Source organism: Mus musculus, chromosome 13 (assembly GCF_000001635.26).
Source record: "Mus musculus strain C57BL/6J chromosome 13, GRCm38.p6 C57BL/6J".
NCBI lineage: Eukaryota > Metazoa > Chordata > Mammalia > Rodentia > Muridae > Mus > Mus musculus.
In genome coordinates this window covers 14865694-14886654 of record NC_000079.6, presented here as the reverse complement: position 1 = coordinate 14886654, position 20961 = coordinate 14865694, and positions in this window count along the sequence as shown.

Here is a 20961-nt window from a genome sequence, read left to right as displayed (position 1 = left end):
GAATCCTACTAACAGAAATCAAGACCACTCACCATCATCAGAACGCAGCACACCCACCCCACCTAGTCCTGGGCACCCAAACACAACTGAAAAGCTAGACCCAGATTTAAAAGCATATCTCATGCTGATGGTAGAAGACATCAAGAAGGACTTTAATAACTCCATTAAAGAAATACAGGAGAACACTGCTAAAGAGCTACAAGTCCTTAAAGAAAAACAGGAAAACACAACCAAACAGGTAGAAGTCCTTATAGAAAAACAGGAAAACACATCCAAACAGGTGATGGAAATGAACAAAACCATACTAGACCTAAAAAGGGAAGTAGACACAATAAAGAAAACCCAAAGTGAGGCAATGCTGGAGATAGAAACCCTAGGAAAGAAATCTGGAACCATAGAAGTGAGCATCAGCAACAGAATACAAGATGGAAGAGAGAATCTCAGGTGCAGAAGATTCCATAGAGAACATCGGCACAACAATCAAAGATAATACAAAACACAAAAAGATCCTAACTCAAAACATCCAGGAAATCCAGGACACAACGAGAAGACCAAACCTACGGATAATAGGAGTTGATGAGAATGAAGATTTTCAACTTAAAGGGCCAGCAAATATATTCAACAAAATTATAGAAGAAAACTTCCCAAACCTAAAGAATGACATGCCCATGAACATACAACGAGCCTATAGAACTCCAAATAGACTGGACCAGAAAAGAAATTCCTCCTGACACATAATAATCAGAACAACAAATGCACTAAATAAAGAGAGAATATTAAAAGCAGTAAGGGAGAAAGGTCAAGTAACATATAAAGGAAGGCCTATCAGAATTACACCAGACTTTTCACCAGAGACTATGAAAGCCAGAAGAGCCTGGACAGATGTTATAAAGACACTAAGAGAACACAAATGCCAGCCCAGTCTACTATACCTGGCCAAACTCTAAGTTACCATAGATGGAGAAACCAAAATATTCCATGACAAAATCAAATTCACACATTATCTTTCAACAAATCCAGCCCTTCAAAGGATAATAACAGAAAAAACCAATACAAGGACAGAAATCATGCCCTAGAACAAGCAAGAAAGTAATCCCTCAACAAACCAAAAAGAAGACAGCCACAAGAACAGAATGCCAACTCTAACAACAAAAATAAAAGGAAGCAACGATTACTTTTCCTTAATATCTCTTAATATCAATGGACTCAATTCCCCAATAAAAAGACATATACTAACAGACTGGTTACACAAGCAGGAGACAACATCCTGCTGCTTACAGGAAACCCATCTCAGGGAAAAAGACAGACACTACCTCAGAGTGAAAGGTTGGAAAACAATTTTCCAAGCAAATGGTCTGAAGAAACAAGCTGGAGTAGCCATTCTAATATCGGATAAAATTGACTTCCAACCCAAAGTTATCAAAAAAGACAAGAAGGGACACTTCATACTCATCAAAGGTAAAATCCTCCAAGAGGAACTCTCAATTCTGAATATCTATGCTCCAAATGCAAGGGCAGGCACATTCATTAAAGAAACTTTAGTAAAGCTCAAAGCACACATTGCACCTCACACAATAAGAATGGAAGACTTCAACATACCACTTTCATCAATGGACAGATCGTGGAAACAGAAACTAAACAGGGACACACTGAAACTAACAGAAGTTATGAAACAAATGGATCTGACAGATATCTACAGAACATTTTATCCTAAAACAAAAGGATATACCGTCTTCTCAGCACCTCACGGGACCTTCTCCAAAATTGACCATATAATTGGTCACAAAACAGGCCTCAACAGATACAAAAATATTGAAATTGTCCCATGCATCCTATCAGACCACCATGGCCTAAGGCTGATCTTCAATAACAACATAAATAATGGAAAGCCAACATTCATGTGGAAACTGAACAACACTCTTCTCAATGATACCTTGGTCAAGGAAGGAATAAAGAAAGAAATTAAAGACTTTTTAGACGTTAATGAAAATGAAGCCACAACATACCCAAACCTATGGGACACAATGAAAGCATTTCTAAGAGGGAAACTCATAGCTCTGAGTGCCTCCAAGAAGAAACTGGAGAGAGCACACACTAGCAGCTTGACAACACATCTAAAAGCTCTAGAACAAAAGGAAGCAAATTCACCCAAGAGGAGTAGAGGGCAGGAAATAATCAAACTCAGGGGTGAAATCAACCAAGTGGAAACAAGAAGAACTATTCAAAGAATTAACCAAACGAGGAGTTGGTTCTTTGAGAAAATCCACAAGATAGATAAACCCTTAGCTAGACTCACTAGAGGGCACAGGGACAAAATCCTAATTAACAAAATCAGAAATGAAAAGGGAGACATAACAACAGATCATGAAGAAATCCAAAACACCATCAGATCCTTCTACAAAAGGCTATACTCAACAAAACTGGAAAACCTGGACGAAATGGACAAATTTCTAGACAGATAGCAGGTACCAAAGTTAAATCAGGATCAAGTTAATGATCTAAACAGTCCCACATCCCCTAAAGAAATAGAAGCAGTCATTAATAGTCTCCCACCCAAAAAAAGCCCAGGACCAGATGGGTTTAGTGCAGAGTTCTACCAGACCTTCAACGAAGATCTAATTCCAGTTCTGCACGAACTATTCCACAAAATAGAAGTAGAGGGAACTCTACCCAACTCATTCTATGAAGCCACAATTACTCTGATACCTAAACCACAGAAAGATCCAACAAAGATAGAGAACTTCAGACCAATTTTCCTTATGAATATCGATGCAAAAATACTCAATAAAATTCTTGCTAACCGAATCCAAGAACACATTAAAGCAATCATCCATCCTGACCAAGTACGTTTTATTCCAGGGATGCAGGGATGGTTTAATATACGAAAATCCATCAATGTAATCCATTATATAAACAAACTCAAAGACAAAAACCACATGATCATCTCGTTAGATACGGAAAAAGAACTCGACAAGATCCAACACCCATTCATGATAAAAGTCTTGGAAAGATCAGGAATTCAAGGCCCATACCTAACCATGATAAAAGCAATCTACAGCAAACCAGTAGCCAACATCAAAGTAAATGGTGAGAAGCTGGAAGCAATCCCACTAAAAGCAGGGGCTAGACAAGGCTGCCCACTTTCTCCCTACTTGAAGTCCTAGCCAGAGCAATTCGACAACAAAAGGAGATCAAGGGGATACAAATTGGAAAAGAAGAAGTCAAAATATCACTTTTTGAAGATGATATGATAGTATATATAAGTGACCCTAAAAATTCCACCAGAGAACTCCTAAACCTGATAAACAGCTTCGGTGAAGTGGCTGGATATAAAATTAACTCAAACAAGTCAATGGCCTTTCTGTACACAAAGGATAAACAGGCTGAGAAAGAAATTAGGGAAACAACACCCTTCTCAATAGTCACAAATAACATAAAATATCTTGGCATGACTCTAACTAAGGAAGTGAAAGATTTGTATGATAAAAACTTCAAGTCTCTGAAGAAAGAAATTAAAGAAGATCTCAGAAGATGGAAAGATCTCCCATGCTCATGGATTGGCAGGATCAACATTGTAAAAATGGCTATCTTGCCAAAAGCAATCTACAGATTCAATGCAATCCCCATCAAAATTCCAATTCAATTCTTCAACGAATTAGAAAGAGCAATCTGCAAATTCATCTGGAATTACAAAAAAACCTAGGATAGCAAAAACTCTTCTCAAGGATAAAAGAACCTCTGATGGAATCACCATGCCTGACCTAAAGCTGTACTACAGAGCAATTGTGATTAAAAAAAACAAAAACAAAAACAAAAAAAAACACAACAAAAACTGCATGGTACTGATACAGGGACAGACAAGTAGACCAATGGAATAGAATTGAATTCTAGAAATGAACAAACACACTTATGGTCATTTTGACAAGGGAGCTAAAAAAAGACAGCATTTTCAACAAATGGTGCTGGCACAACTGCCGATTATCATGTAGAAGAATGCAAATTGATCCATTCTTATTCCTTGTACTAAGGTCAAGTCTAAGTGGATCAAGGAACTCCACATAAAACCAGAGATACTGAAACGTATAAAGGAGAAAGTGGGGAAAAAACTCAATGATATGGGCACAGGGGAAAAATTCCAGAATAAAACCTCACTGTCTTGTGTTGTAAGATCAAGAATTGACAAATGGAACCTCATAAAATTGCAAAGCTTCTGTAAGGCAAAAGCAATCTACAGATTCAATGCAATCTCCATCAAAATGCCAACTCAATTCTTCACTGTCATTAAGAAAAAAAGGCCACCAACAGATTGGGAAAGGATGTTTTCCAATCCTAAATCAGATAGGGAACTAATATCCAATATATATAAAGAACTCAAGAAGATGGACTCCAGAAAATCAATAACCCCATTAAAAAATGAGGCACAGAGCTAAACAAAGAATTCTCAAATGGGAAACATCAAATGGCTGAGAAGTACCTGAAAAATGTTCAACATCTTTAATCATCAGGGAAATGCAAATCAAAACAACCCTGAGATTCTACCTCACACCAGACAGAATGGCTAAGATAAAAAATTCAGGTGACAGCAGATGCTGGCAAGGATGTGGAGAAAGAGGAACACTCCTCCATTGTTGGTGGGATTGCAAGCTGGTACAACCACTCTGGAAATCAGTCTGGCGGTTCCTCAGAAAATTGGACATAGTACTACCAGAGAATTGAGCAATACCTCTCCTGGGCATATATCCAGAAGATGTTCCAACTGGTAATAAGAAAACATGCTCCACTATGTTCATAGCAGCCTTATTTATAAGAGTTAGAAGCTGGAAAGAACCCAGATGTCCCTCAACAGAGGAATGGATACAGAAAATGTGGTACATTTACACAATGGAGTACTACTCAGCTATTAAAAAGAATGAATTTATGAAATTCCTAGGCAAATGGATGGAGCTGGAGGGTATTGTCCTGAGTGAGGCAACCCAATCACAAAAGAACTCACATGATGTGTACTCACTGATAATTGGATATTAGCCCAGAAACTTAGAATACTCAAGATACAAGATACAAAGCAGATGAAACTCAAGAATGAAGACCAAGGAGTGCACACTTTGCCCCTTCTTAGAATTGGGAACAAAACACCCATGGAAGGAGTTACAGAGACAAAGTTTGGAGCTGAGACAAAAGGATGGACCATCTAGAGACTACCATATCCGGGGATCCATCCCATAATTAGCCACCAATCGCAGACACCATTGCATACACTAGCAAGATTTTGCTGAAAGGACCCTGATATAGCTGTCTCTTGTGAGACTATGCTGTGGCCTAGCAAACACAGAAGTGGATGCTCACAGTCAGCTATTGAATGGATCACAGGGCCCCTATTAGAGGAGCTAGAGAAAGTATCCAAGAAGCTAAAGGGATCTGCAACCCTATAGGTGGAACAACAGTATGAACTAACCAGTACCCCTTGGAGCTCGTGTCTCTAGCTGCATATGTATCAGAAGATGGCCTAGCCGGCCATCAGTGGAAAGGAGGCCCCTTGGTCTTGCAAACTTTTATGCCTCAGTACAGGGGAACGCCAGGGCCAAGATGTGGGAGTGGGTGGGTAGGGGAGTAGAGGGAGGGTATGGGGGCCTTTTGGGATAGCATCGGAAATGTAAATGAGTAATATATGTAATAACATTTTTATTAAAATCCAATATAAGAAAAGGAAAAAAGAAAACTAAAACAATGATATCCTCAATAAAATCAATAATTACATCTGAATTCAGCCAGAAATCTTCCCAATTCAATGATTGATGTCCTTCACACTTCAATGATTTCAATGTCAATCATAGATCTCCTTCTCATTTTGTTGAGTAATTCCCTTCTCAACTCAGTGAGAAACCTCCTTCCTAATTCAGGGAGTGATTATATTCTCATATCAATTACTGATCTCCTTCCACTTCAGGGAGTGATTTTTTTTCCAATTCCATCATTGTTGTCTTTCTCAATTCAGTTATTAATGTCTTTATCAATTCAGCCAGGATTATTGCCAATTCACTGAATGACTTTCTTTCCAAATCTGTGAGTGGTCTTCTTAATTCATGGAATGTTCACTGTCCCACTTGACTAATCTCTTTCCCAGTTCAGCAACTAATCCCCTCTGAAATTTAGTGAATGATCTCCTGCACAAATAAGCTTCCCCTACTGCTGCATTGTATTTATGTCAATGATCTCTTCAGTTCAAGGAGGGATTTTTCTCCCTTATTCTGTGAGTGATCTTTCCAATTTAGATATTTGCTTACCTATTTAGTCTGTATTATCTTTCAGTGAGCTATTTACTTTCTGGTTCAGCCAGTAATCCTCCCAATTCTTTCAGTGATCATTTTCCCAGGTCACTGAGTGACATCCTTCCAAATTCAGTCACTGATCTCCAAGTTTGTCAGAGATCTTCTGAATTCAACAATTTTTTCCTCATTTCCATCAGTGATCTCTGTGTCATTTCATTCATTATCTCCTTCCCAGTGCATTCAGTTATTTCCTTCCTAATCCAATACGTGACTTTTTTAATTCAGGAAATAATCACTGTCCCACTTCAGCCATCACTGATCTTACTCCTGGGAATGACTCCTTGGAAATCCAGTGAGAAATCTCCTTTCCAATTAAGCATTGTTTTTCCTACCACCTCAGCCAGTGATTTCCTTCCCCAATTCAGCAGGTGGTCTTCTGGTTAATTCTGTCTTGTCTGTTTCAATTCCTTCAATTTTCTCCTTCATAATACAGTCAGCATAGTCCTCCTGCTTCATTCAGCATTGTACTCCCCATTTCAGTCAGTGATCTCCTTCCCAACTCAATCAGTCAGTGAACTCCTCCCCATTTCACTCAGTAACTTCCTCTCCAGTGGTGTTCTTCTCAGTTCAGACATTCTTGTCCCAATCCAGCCAATGATTCTCTTCAAAATTCAGTCTATTATTACTTCTCAGTTCACTCACTGATCTCCTTTCTTATGTAATTAATAGTTTCATTCCCAATTCAACCAGTGATCTTCCAACTTCCATGCTCTTCAGATTATAGCTACATTTCTGACTTGCTAAGTGTCCTCCCTGTAGTACTTAGAAGGCTCCTTAGTTTTCTTTTGTACACTCAGGAAACAGTACCAAGAGCTTTCTCAAGAAGCTAATTATCTTTTCCATGCAAAACAAAATTGCCGAATTAGCTGCAGCAACTTTCTAGCCTCTCCTTCAATACGATACATAAGAAGCATGAAGACATACTATCTGGGTGGGAAATTTGCCTCAACTCAACATTCTCATTCCAGATGGCCACATGCTACCTGAATATAAAACAAACTGTAACAGGAAACCTGGATTTAGTTACAAGAAAAGACTTTGCATGTAGCAAAAAGAATCTGGCATGAAAGCAATCAGTCAGCAATTTTCCAATCTCAAGAACAGAATGATCCTATATCTAACATGAGGCATAAAGAATATAGTGAATGAAACCCTGGCAGTAATGTGTTAGAGCTCTTCTACGGTGATGAAACTTTAGAGCATTTTTTTCTTTTCCCAATGTCAGCACTTCTTTTTTCAATGCCCATACTTTTAACTTAACATTTGCTCATTGTTTACATCTGGAAAACAGGTGTATCTTGTCCTTGGCCCATTCTTGACTCTGTTTCTAGTCTTTTCCCATTCCTATCCTCATCCCTCAACTCCCCAGTGTCTTACAACAATGTATTTTCCAGTGCCTGATACTGTACCTGGAATATACTTCTCATTAGATGTTTGAAGAAAGCTGGATGGAATGGATAGCCATTCTTTTGCCAGAAAGAAAGAAAGAAAGAAAGAAAGAAAGAAAGAAAGAAAGAAAGAAAGAAAGAAAGAAAGAAAGAAAGAAAAAAAGAAAGAAAGAAAGAAAAAAAAAGAAAGAAAGAAAGAGAGAAAGAAAAAAAGAAAGAAAGCAGGCCTTTATCTTTTGCAGTAAAGCTCCAACCCCAAAAAGCCTGGTCAAAAAAAATCTCAACTCAATTAATTAGAATACAAGCTACATGCCTAGATTGGGCAGCTCTACCACTAAACTACTCTATTTTCCATCTTTGACATCCCTTATAACTTCTGGTTTCTCCAAGCCACGTGCTTCTACTCCATCTTCCTTCCTTCCTTCCTCCTCCTCCTCCTCCTCCTCCTCCTCCTCCTCCTCCTCCTCCTCCTCCATTGTCTGCTCTCCTTCTCTCTCCCTTCTCCCCCAAACTTTTCAGCTCCACTTTCCCTCCTAAAGTCCAATCACCAGCTCTAGCCTTTATTTCGAAAGTTAAGGTGGGGAAAATGTTTACCTTTATATGTGATTCACTCCTTGTCTACAACCCCTCCCGAGAAAGCAAAATTAATATCAAAATACAAGACCAGAGCTATCTACAGCATTTAAACATTTAGCTCAGTTTTCAACCTTGTTGAAAAGGGCCATGATAAAAATTCTTGGACTAAGACACAGGAACTGCAGAACAGGCAGGGACAGGATTCTTCTGGTTTCCATCTGCACCCTGGAGTTGACCCTGTACCACAACTATCTACACCCCAATCTCACTGAGAAAGAGCAGGTCTCTCAGGAGTACTTACACATCTAAGACCACAGAGAGAGCTGGTCTCCCAAGAGTGCTGAAACACCTAAGATTACAGCTATCCACACCCCAATCACTACCAGAGAGAGCTTGTCTCCCAAGAGTACTGGCACACTTTAGACCACAGACTCACAAGCTCACAGGATAGACAAACTCCAGTCAGAGACAGCAAAACCAGCTAATACCAGGGACAACAATATTGCTAGAGGCAAGCGTAAGAACATAAGCAACAGAAACGAAGGCTACTTGGCATCATCAGAACCCAGTTATCCCACCACAGCAACCACTGGATCCATCAACACACCAAAAAAAAAGCAAGATTCTATCACATCGCATGATGGTGATAGAGGAATTTAAGGATATTAATAGCTCCTTTAAAGAAATATAAGAGGACAGAGGTAAACAGGTAGAAGGCCTTAAAGAGGAACTACCTAAGTTCCTTAAGGAAATACAGGAAAATGCAACCAAAAGGTGAGGAAATTGAACAAAACAATTAGGATATAAAAATGGAAATAGAAGCAATAAAGAGATCACAAAGGGAGACAACCCTGGAACTAGAAAACCTAGGAAAGGGATCAGAAGTCATAGATGCAAGCATTAACAACAAAATACAAGAGATAGAAAAAAGTATCACAGGCATAGAAGATACCATAGAAAACATTGACACAACAGTAAAAGAAAATGCAAAATGCAAAGAGCTCCTCACCCAAAACATCCAGAAAATCCAGGAAATAATGAAAAAAAAAAACCCTAAGGATAATAAACATAGAAAAGAGCAAAAATTCCCAAAACAAAGGGTTATTAAATATCTTCAATAAAATTATAGAAGAAAATTTCCCTAACCTAAAGAAAGAGAGGACCATAAACATACAAGAAACCTACAGAACCACAAATAGATTGGACCAGAAAGAAATTCCTCCCATCACATAATAATCAAAACACCAAATGCATAAAACAAAGAAAGAATATTAAAAGCAGTAAGGGAAAAGGTCAAGTAACATAAAGGCAAACCTATGACAATTACACCAGACTTTTCAAGAAAGACTATGAAAACTAGAAGATCCTGGGCAGATGTCATACAGACCCTAAAAGAACAGCCTAGTCTACTTATAACCAGCAAAACTCTCAATTACCATAGATGGAGAAATTGAGATAGTCCATAACAAAACAAAATTTACACAACATCTTTCCACAAATCCAGGGCTACAAAGGATAATAGATGAAAAACTATTCACAAGGAGGGAAACTACACCCTAGAAAAAGCAAGAAAGTAATCTTTCAACAACTCCAAAAAAAGATAGCCACACACACATAAAACCACCTCTAACAAGAAAACTAACAGGAAGCAACAATCACTATTCCTTAAAATCTCTTAACATCACTGGACTCAATTCCCCAATAAAATGGCATAGACTAACAGACTGGACACAGAAACAGAACCCAGCATTTTGCTGCATACAGGAAATGCACCTCAGTGACAACGACAGACAATACCTCAGAGTAAAAAGCTGGAAAAAAATATTTCAAGCAAATGATCTCAAGAAACAAGATGGAGTAGCCATTCTAATATTGAATAAAATTGACTTTCAACCAAAAGTTAGCAAAAAAGATAAGGAAGGACACTTCATACTCTTCAAAGGAAAAATCTACCAGGATGAACTCCCAACTCTGTACATCTGTGCTCCAAATGCAAGAGCACTGAAATTCATAAAAGAAACTTTACTAAAGCTCAAAACACACATTAGCACCACACATAATAATAGTGGGAGACTTCAGTCCCCCACTCTGAGCAATGAATAAATCAGGGAAAAAGAAACTAAACAGAGACAAAGTGAAACTAACAGAAGTTATTGACCAAATGTATTTAACAGATTATGTATAGAACATTTTATTCTAAAACAAAAGAATATGCCTTCTTCTCAGTATCTTATGGTACCTTCACCAAAACTGACCATATGATTGGTCACAAAACAGGCATCAACAAATACAAGAAGATTAAAATAATCCCATGCATCCTATCAGAACACCACAGACTAAGGCTGGTCAAAAAACAAACAAACAAACAAACAAACAAACAAACCCCATAAGTAATAGAAAGCCCACATACACATGGAAACTGAACAACACACTGCTCAATGATAACTTGGTCAAGGAAGAAATAAATAAAGAAATTAAATACATTAAAGAATTTAATGAAAATGAAGTCACAACATACACAAACTTATGGGACACAAGGAAAGCAGTCCTAAGAGGAAAACTCATAGCTCTGAGTGCCTCCAAAAGGAAATTGGAAAGAGCATACACTAGCAACTTAACAGCACACTTAAAAGCTCTAGAACATAAAGAAACAAGTACACCCAAGAGGAGTAAATGTCAGGGAGTAATCCAACTCAGCACTGAAATTAACAAACTAGAAAGAAATATAAGTATACAAAAAAAAAAAAATTAACAAAACCAGGAGCTGGTTCTTAGAGAAAATCAACAAGATAGATAAATCCTTAGCCAGACTAACCAGTGGGCATTGAGACAGAATCCAAATTAACAAAATAAGAAATGAAACAGGAGATATAACAACAGAAACCGAGAAAATTCCAAAAAATCATCAGATCCTACTGTGAAAGCCTATACTCAATAAAACTGGAAAATATGGATGAAATTGACAATTTTCTAGACAGATACCAGGTACTAGGGTTAAATCAGGATCAGATAAATCATCTAAACACTCCCGTAACCCCTAAAGAAATAGAAGCAGTCATTAAAAGTTTCCCAACCAAAAAAAGCCCAGGATCAGACACGTTTAGTGCAGAATTCTATCAGACCTTCAGAGAAGACCTAATACCACTACTCTTCTAATTATTTCATAAAATAGAAACAGAAGGACCACTATCCAATTCATTCTATGAAGTCACAGTTAAGCTGATACCAAAACCACACAAAGACCCAACAAAAAATGAGAACTTCAGACCAATTTCCTTTATGAATATTGATGCAAAAGTACTCAATAAAATTCTTGGAAACTGAATCCAAGAACACATCAATATGATCATTCGCCACAATCAAGTAGGCTTCATTCCAGGTATGCAGAGATTGTTCAATATATGGAAACCCATCAACATAATCCGCTACATAAACAAACTCAAAGAATAAAATAATTTCATTACATGCTGAAAAATCATTTGACAAAATTCAACATTCCTTCATGTTAAAAGTCTTGGAAAGATCGAGAATTCAAAGCCCATACCTAAACATAGTAAAAGATATATATAGTAAACGTATATACAACATCAAACTAAATGGAAAGAAACTGAAAGCAATCCCACTAGAGAAGGCTGCCCATTCTCTCCCTATCTATTCAATATAGTACTTGAAATTATAGCTAGAGTAATTAGACAACAAAAGATCAGAGGGATACAAATTGGACAGGAAGAGGTCAAAATATCACTATTTGCAGATGATACGATAATATATTTAAGTGAACCCAAGAATTCCACCAGAGCTCATAAACAATTTCAGCAAAGTGGCTGGTTATAAAATTAATTCAAACAAATAAGTAGCCTTCCTCTTCTCAAAGAATAAACAAGCTGAGAAAGAAATTAGGGAAACAACACCCTTCATAATAGTCACAACCAATATAAAATATTTTATTGTGATTCTTACCAAACAAGTGAAAGATCTGTACGGCAATAACTTCGGATCTCTGAAGAAAGAAATCAAAGATTACCACAGAAGATAGAAAGATCTCCCATGCTCATGGATTGATTATATTAATATAGTAAAAAAAGCCATCTTGCCAAAGGCTTTTTACAGAGTCAATGCAATTCCCATCAAAATTCCAACTCAATTTTTTATAGAGTTAGAAAGAGCAATTCTCACATTCATTTGGAATAACAAAGACCCAGGATAGCGAAAACCATTATCAACAATAAACAAACATTTGGGGAAAGCACCATTCCTGACTTTAACTGTATTATACATCAATAGTGATAAAAAACTGTATGGTATTGGTAGAGTGACAGGCAGGTAGAGAAGTGGAATAGAATTGAAAACCCAAAAATGAATCCAGACACCTATGATCACTTGATCTTTGACAAAGAAGCTAAAACCATCCAGTGGAAAAAAGACAGCATTTTCAACAAATGTTGCTGGTTCAACAGTGGTCAAAATATAGAAGAATGCAATTAATCCGTTCTTATCTACCTGTACAAAGCTCAAATCCAAGTGGATCAAGGTCCACCACATAAAACCAGATACACTGAAACAAATAGAAGCGGGCAAGAGCCTCAAACCCATGGGCACAGGGGAAATGTTTCTGAACAGAACACCAATGACTGACTTATGCTCTATGATCAAGTATTAACAAATGGGACCTCATAAAATTGCAAAGCTTCTGTAAGGCAAAGGACACTGTCAATAGGACAAAATGGTAATCAACAGATTTGGAAAAGATATTTACCAATTCTATATCCGATAGAGACCTCAAGAAGTTAGACTCCAGAGAACCAAATAACCCTATTTCAAAATGGGGATCATAGATAAATGGAGAATTCTCAAATGGGGAAACTCAAATGCCCAAGAAGCACTTAAAGAAATGTTCAACATCCTTACTTATCAGGGAAATGCAAATCAGAATGATTCTGTGATTTCACCTCATATCAGTCAGAATGGCTAGAAGACTCAGGTGACAGCAGATGCTGTCAAGAATGTGGATAAAGAGGAACACTCCTTCATTCCTGGTGAGATTGCAGTCTCATACAACCACTCTGAAAATCAGTCTGGTGGTTCCTCAGAAAATGGGACGTAGCGCTACCTGAGGACCCATCTATACCATTTCTGAGCATATACTCAAAAGATGCTCCAACATTTAACAAAGGTGCATGTTCCACTATGTTCATAGCAGCCTTATTTATAATAGCCAGAAGCTAGAAATAACCCAGATATTCCTCAACAGAGGAATGGATACAAAAAAATGTGGAACATTTACAGAATGAAGTACTACTCAACCATTAAAAACAATGACTATTCCTAGGCAAATTGATGGAACTAGAAAATATCATCCTGAGTGAAGTAACCCAATCATTAAAGAACATAAATGGTATGCACTCACAGATAAGTGGATATTAGGAAAAAAAGCTGGGAAAACCCATGATACAACTTACAGACCATATGAATGTCAAGAAGAAGGACAACCAAAGTGTGGATGCCTCAGTCCTTCTTAGAAGTGGGAACAAAATAGTCATTTTAGGTGAAGGGTGGGCGGGACTTGGGAGGAACAGAAGATGGATAGAGGAAAAGGGGGCGGGGGGGGGGGGCAGAATCAGGTTTGGGAGGAGACAGGGGAGATGTACAAAGGGTCCAGAAATTGAACAAAGGTTTGTAGCAATGGGTGATGGGGAACTGGGAGTAGCCATCATAAAGTCCCAGATGCCAGGAAAGCAATAGGCTTCCAGAATCCAATGTGGATGGCATTACCTGAAATATCCAACAAAGGGGAGAGAGAACATGTAGAGACCATATGTAGAGGTTAAGCATGGCCTCTGGTTGTGGAATAAGGCTACCCACCTTTCTCAGAATTTTAACCTGGAATTGCTCCTGTCTAAAGGAAATACAGGTACAAATAGAGTTGCAGAGACTGAAGAAAAGGTCATCCAGAAACTGTTCCACTTGGGAGTTTATCCCATATACAGACACTAAACCCAGACACTATTGCTGATGCCAAGAAGTATTTGCTGACATGAGCCTGATATGGATGTCACCTGAGAAGTTCAGCCAGAGTCCTACCAATACAGATGGGGATGCATGCAGTCAACCATTGGACTGAGCTGGGGGGACCCCAATGGAGGAGTTAGGGGAAGGGCTGAAGAAGTTGAAGGGGTTTGCAATTCCATAGGAAGAACAACAATGTCAACCAACCAGACCCCCCAGAGCTCCCAGGGATTAAACCACCAACCGAAGAATGCACATTGAAGGATCCATGGCTCCAGCTGCATATGTAGGAAAGGATGGCCTTTTCTGGCATCAAAGGGAGGGGAGGCCCTTGGTGCTGTGAAGGATTAATGTCTCAGTGTAGGGGAATGCCAGGGTGATGAAGTGGCAGTGGGCACCCTCTTGAAGGTATGCAGATGGGGGTGGAATGGGGGGTTTCCAGAGAGGAAAGGGGAAGGGGGATAACATGTGAAAAGTAAATAAACAAAATATCCAATAAAAAATAAAAAAAAACAATAGCTGTTTTAAAAGGACTAGGGATGAGCGTAATAATGGAAATAAAAGATGAAAAATTTTAAATATGGATTAAAAATTTTAAAAAGACATCAGATGTAAATACCACATCCCATAGTCTTGAATTGGCAGTAATAAGTGTAAAAATGTCTATATTACTAAAAGAGAATAATGTGTCCAATACAATACTCATTAAAATTCCAATGACATTATTCACAGAGATAGAAGAAATACTCTAAAACACACATGGAAGCACAAAATACCCTGGATAACAACAATGACTCTGGGTAGCTGGGGGCAGGGGACAATGCTGGAGTTGCCATCACACCTGATTTCTATTCATATTATAGAGCCGTAATGACAACAGCGGCATGGTCCTGGTAAACACCACCATGTAGGAGAAGTAAACTCACACAGCTACTCTGATGCCATTTTTGACAAAGATGATAAAGCCAGACAATGAAGAAAAATAGACCCTGAAGTGAATGCTACTAAATGGAAACACCGATGTGTGGAGGAACGGAACTAGATCTCCAGTTCTTTCCTTTTTGAAAAGGCTGTTCCAAATGAAAAATTGAAACTCTAAAACTGTTACACTTAATCATGTCAAGATATAAATGTAGGGAAGGAATATCTGAAACAGATTCTAGTTACTTGGGAAATGATACCAAGAATTGATGAATGTGATTACTTGATTTTGGAAACATGCACAAGAAATTAAACAGTCAGTTGTGTGAAGGGGAGATGCCAGAATGCCAGACATCCTCTGATACCTATACCTTGGACAGAAGACTAATATCTAGAATATATAAAGAACTCAGAAAACTAAATAACAAAAATCTAAACCACCTAATTAATGAATAGGCTACGGAAACTAAGCAGAGAGCTCTCAAAAGATAAAATATAAATGGCCAATAACTATGTAATGAAAGGTTAAACATCCTCAACTATTAGGGAAATGCAGATTAAAACTATTTTGAGATTATTTCTGTCACCCCAGTCAGAATGGCTATCATTACTAAAAGGAGCAATGCTAAATACTGTATAGGGTATAGGGGAAAGAGAACTCTTACATACTTGTGATGAGGATATGGCCCTGTGCAGTCACCATGGGAATCAACATGGAGGTTCCTCAAAAATCTACTAGTATATATTTGGCTTATTTCTACCCAACAGACTCCAGATCAATATACCATAGAGGAGCATAACCATGCTAATTGCAGCATTACTAGTAATAAATGGTCATGTTTTCTGTTAGAAAATATATATTACTGGAAGTAATCATTTTAAGAAAACTAAGCCATAAACACAAATATCATGTGCCTTTCCTTATTTATGGGTCCTAAAATGCTTTACAGACATACAAAAGAAGGGAGATGGGGAAGAAAGGAGACTAGCCAGACGAAGGAATTATGGGACTAGGAAGAAAAGGCAGAAAGTTGAGACATATAACCTAAGTACATGATATACTTGAAAAATATCACCTGCATGTGGTTCGACATTATGTACAAAGAAAATATTCCAATAGAAAAGAGAAAATACTTTCACTATGACAGTAGAAACCTCACTACTCAAGCACCACAATGTTCATAGAAATAAAATGTATCAAGGTCACTTCCATTTCTCCCAAGTGGAAGTCTTGGCCTATTCATAGCACATACCCTTTACATTCTCTATTACTGCAAAACATATGCCTGAGAAAACAGAAATACAGAATCACAGTCCAGTGGATACTTGGCCTCTCTTCCTGAGTTGTGAACTGAATGAGATATTACTTTTTTTCTGCTATTGTTGTTGTTTTTGTTGAGATGAGAGTGCTGTCACTTGCATGTGGAACTCAACTTTTGAAGAGCTGATTGTCTCCTGACACTATAAGCTCTGTTATCAAACTTTCATAATCTGAGCTACTTTGCCAGCTTTATTTTATTTATTTATTGTGATCCTCCATCCTGAATTCTGTACTAATCTTGAGCTGCAGTGGTCATTCTGTCCCACTCCCAGTCCCATAATACCCTGGAGTAAAAGAGACTCAGAATTATGCTTGTTCCTTTCTCACTACCCCATAGACATGAAAGAGAGGGCATTTTGGCCAGGGGCAAGATTCAAAGTTTCTGAGCCATTTGGGTCGATAATCCCAGCTATAACCACACAGTCCTTAGAGGTTAATTGTAGTTCTGGAATCTCAGGCAGGTGGTTCAGATTAAAGCCAGATTTGTGGGAAAGGAAATTGTCTGAGTTGGTTACATTGGTTTGTCTCCTGACTTTGAACATGCCTCTCCCCAACTTAGAATGCTCTTCCCTAGCCTTGTCTCAGTGATCACTCCTAACAGTCCCTTACTTTGCAGTTGTCCCTCTAGCTTGGAGCCCTCTCCATGAGTGAGTACAGTATCAGGTGATTCTTTTCTTATGCATCAGTTTTGTTGGTGCCTGTTTCCTCCACAAGATTATATGATCATGAAGGTCTTACTCAACAACATAGCTCAATAAGATATTTGAAAAGACCTGTTGAGCTAATGACAGTACTCACCTAACTTAAACTTAAAAATGACTATGTCATGCTAGACTTTGTCGTTGCATTAACCTTAAATTTAAAAGGAGAAAAAGTAAAGGACTTAGAGAGGTGACCAAAGAAAAGATAGAAGAAATCAAGAAGGAAGACCAATGCATGGATACTTCATTCCTCCCTAGAATATGGAATAAAATATCCATGGAAGGAGTTGCAGAGACAAAGTTTGGACCTAAGACGAAAGGATGGACCATCCAGAGACTGCCCCACTCAGGGGTCCATCCCATAATCAGCCACCAAATGCAGACACTATTGCATACACCAGCAAGATTTTGCTGAAGGGACCCTGATATAGCTGTCTCCTGTGAGACTTTGCCAGGACCTGGCAAATTCAGAAGTGGATGCTCACAGTCATCTATAGGATGGAACACAGGGCCCCCAATATAGGAGCTAGATAAAGTACCCAAGAGCTGAATGGGTCTACAACCCTATAGGTGGAACAACAATATGAACTAATCAGTACCCCCAGAGCTTGTGTCTCTAGCTGCATATGTAGCAGAAGATGGCCTAGTCGGCCATCATTGGGAAGAGAATCCCCTTGGTCTAGCAAACTTTATATTCCCCAGTTATAATATATCCAGGATACAGTATAAAATGTTTGTCCACAGGCTCTAAAGCTATGTCATTACCTCTGCTTCATAGCAAGCCACATAATTCCGGGGGGGGGGGGGGGAGTGTGAGCTCTATGCCATCTGTTTTATTTTTATTTTTTAATCTGTAAATATATGAGCATTATCAAACGAATAGGGCATGAGCCATGAGATCATTTTGAAGACCATGGAAAGTTGCACACACAGAGAGAATGCAGTAAAGAATACTACATTGCTTTTATCACTCACAGTCCAGGCCACTCACAATCTTAATCAAAGACATTGTTCTGAAAATGTGGTCAGACCTGCATCTCACCACAGGAGGTCACTAACCTGATCCCTGCTTTCAAATACACAGGCTAGGAGCAACAACAGTCCTTGAGAAAGAGTGCTGGATTATTTACAAGATGCTTTGATTACACAGTACACATATTTTCCTCCAACTCAAGTCTGGTAACCTTCACCAAAACACTGATAGCAATGTGAAAGAAGAAAACGTCAACAAGTGTTAAATTTATTTCCAGAACTAAATTCATTGGTTGGCCTTCGAAGATATGATTATACTGTATACATCCATTATTATGGTTGATTTTAATGGAAACTTGCCCCACAAAATCGATCACCAGAGAGCTTCACCAGAAGTGTCCTGATTGCTTGACTGATGTGGGAAGTTCTACATTGTCTGTTGCGGGCAACTCTGGTAGCTGCCCAGATACACAAGATTTGACAGAAGGAAAATGTTGTCTTTTGCTTGCTTCATTTTGCCTTTTTCCGGGAGTTAATTTGAACCTGTTGGGGCTGGAGTTGATCCCTAGGCTGTTATCAGATACAGAGTATCCAAGCTTACATCTTATACTAGAAACCAAGAAAAATTATGGCTACCTGTGCCAGCTTAAGACTGCTGAGGCAACAAGCCTCAAGGGTTAAGTAGCTGATGGGTTCTTAGTTACTGTTACTATTTTTGAAGCTGACCTTACGTGTGTGTGTGTGTGTGTGTGTGTGTGTGTGTGTGTGTGTGTGTATGTGTGTGTGTGAAGTCTTTATAGAAGTCAAATCTTCCTTGTGAGTAGAAGGTTCCAGGTTAAAGCAGCCAAAGAGTCCTTGTGTCCCTAATTCTGTATTTTACCAAGTAGAGGAATGTGAATGTGAATGTATTGGGAGCATTGCAGGTTAAGCACTGGGTAGAGGTGTATGGAGGTTGAGGAGGTGAGAGACAGCTTGTTTAGAAATGAGTATTCCAGCTTGGAAAGGAAATATCAGTATAACTACTGTGCTGGGAACTAATGGATTATTTGAATAAAGAATTTGTTAGTTTAAACAAAACTAAGGGAGGCAGAGTAGTTTTCCAGCCATCCTATATTTGACATTATAAGGAGATGGAATCTGTAAACTGCCTGAGCTATCTTCTATCAACAGTTCCAACTTCTCCTTTTGCACATCTCACTAATGCTGCTGTTTAAGAAGTGGGCTTAGAATGAATCTGAGAGATTTGTTTACATCAACAGTTCCAACCTCTCCCACACACATATATCACTAATGCTGCTGTGTTAATATCTCATCTCTCTACCTGAAGGAGTTTATAGGAAGAGTGACTAAAGGGTACATAGTAAAGAATACTACAATGGGGCTGGAGAGATGGCTCAGTAGTTAAAAGCACTGATTGGTCTTCCAGAGTTCAATTCCCAGCAACCAGATGGTGATTCACAACCATCTGTAGCAGGGTCTGATACCCTCTTCTGCTGTGTCTGAAGAGAGCAATGGTGTACTCATATACATAAAATAAATAAATCTTTTTTTAAAATGCTACATTGCCATTATCACTCATAGCTGAGGAGGAGAATAAACTAATCTTTGAATTCTATAATCAAGTTCCAGAAGTTTGGCTTTATCTGCCTTAAGGGTTTGTTAGAACAAAGAAATCTTATAAAGTGTAACAATACTGTTACAATTTCCTGGGTACAGATCCCTATTGTATATAGAATAAAATATCTTTCAGCAGAAAAAAAGGGGAGGAGAGATGTTAAAGCTGAGAAACCTGTAAAAAAAAGGGGGGGGGTCTTTAAAGCTTTATCTACTTTAGGAATATGTAAGGCTGTATTTATCCTGAACTAGAGACTGATGATATCTAAGAAATTTTTTCAGTTGCATAATAATTCACACAACTGACCAGACACTTAGCTACACAGAAATAGCAAAATATTGGACTCGAGAGAAAGAATTGTTTTCAATTTTAATTAAATTTAGAATATTTATTATTTTAGATTATCAACAACAACATTACATTAAATCCAAAGTACAGAAAAATAATGAAGACAATACATCACTTGTTCTCATTTCCAAATATTTTTATATTATAGAATACAATAAAGAAAAATAAATTCCAAATAAGTAAGCCTTATCAAGCCCTCTACTAGTGAACATTAAGTTGAATGTTCATTAAAAACTAATACTTTTTTCTTCCATGTTTTCTTAGGACTAAAGAAATGTTTGTTAGACATTAGTTGAACTCCATATGTAGCAATGATTTTCCAAAATATTTAAGAATTAGAAATCTAAAAAGTTATCAGCAATGGCACTAATTAGCTGTGATTTGCTTTCTGAGCAGTTCTGTTGATCACCAATAATAATCTTCTTCCTCTTCCTCTTCCTCTTCCTCTTCCTCTTCCTCTTCCTCCTGCCCCTTCTCCTCCTCCTCCTTCTCCTCTTTTATTTTTTTTAATAAGTAGAATGTGATATCAAAATATGAAAGGGATCAAGCCCCAAAAGTTTGGACCTTGGAAAGTGCTGTTCAAACTACTAATTTGAAATCCTCAAAATCTGTTCTCTAGGTTTATCATCTGACCGTGAGTGATCCATTCAATATTTAATAGTATTTGTTGTACATTGTTCACAAGGACTCTACCTCTCCACACAAGTACAACATCAATCTGGAAGCTGGATTGTGGCACCAGATCACTTAGACATAGATAGGGCATAAAGCCTTCCATTTGAGATTT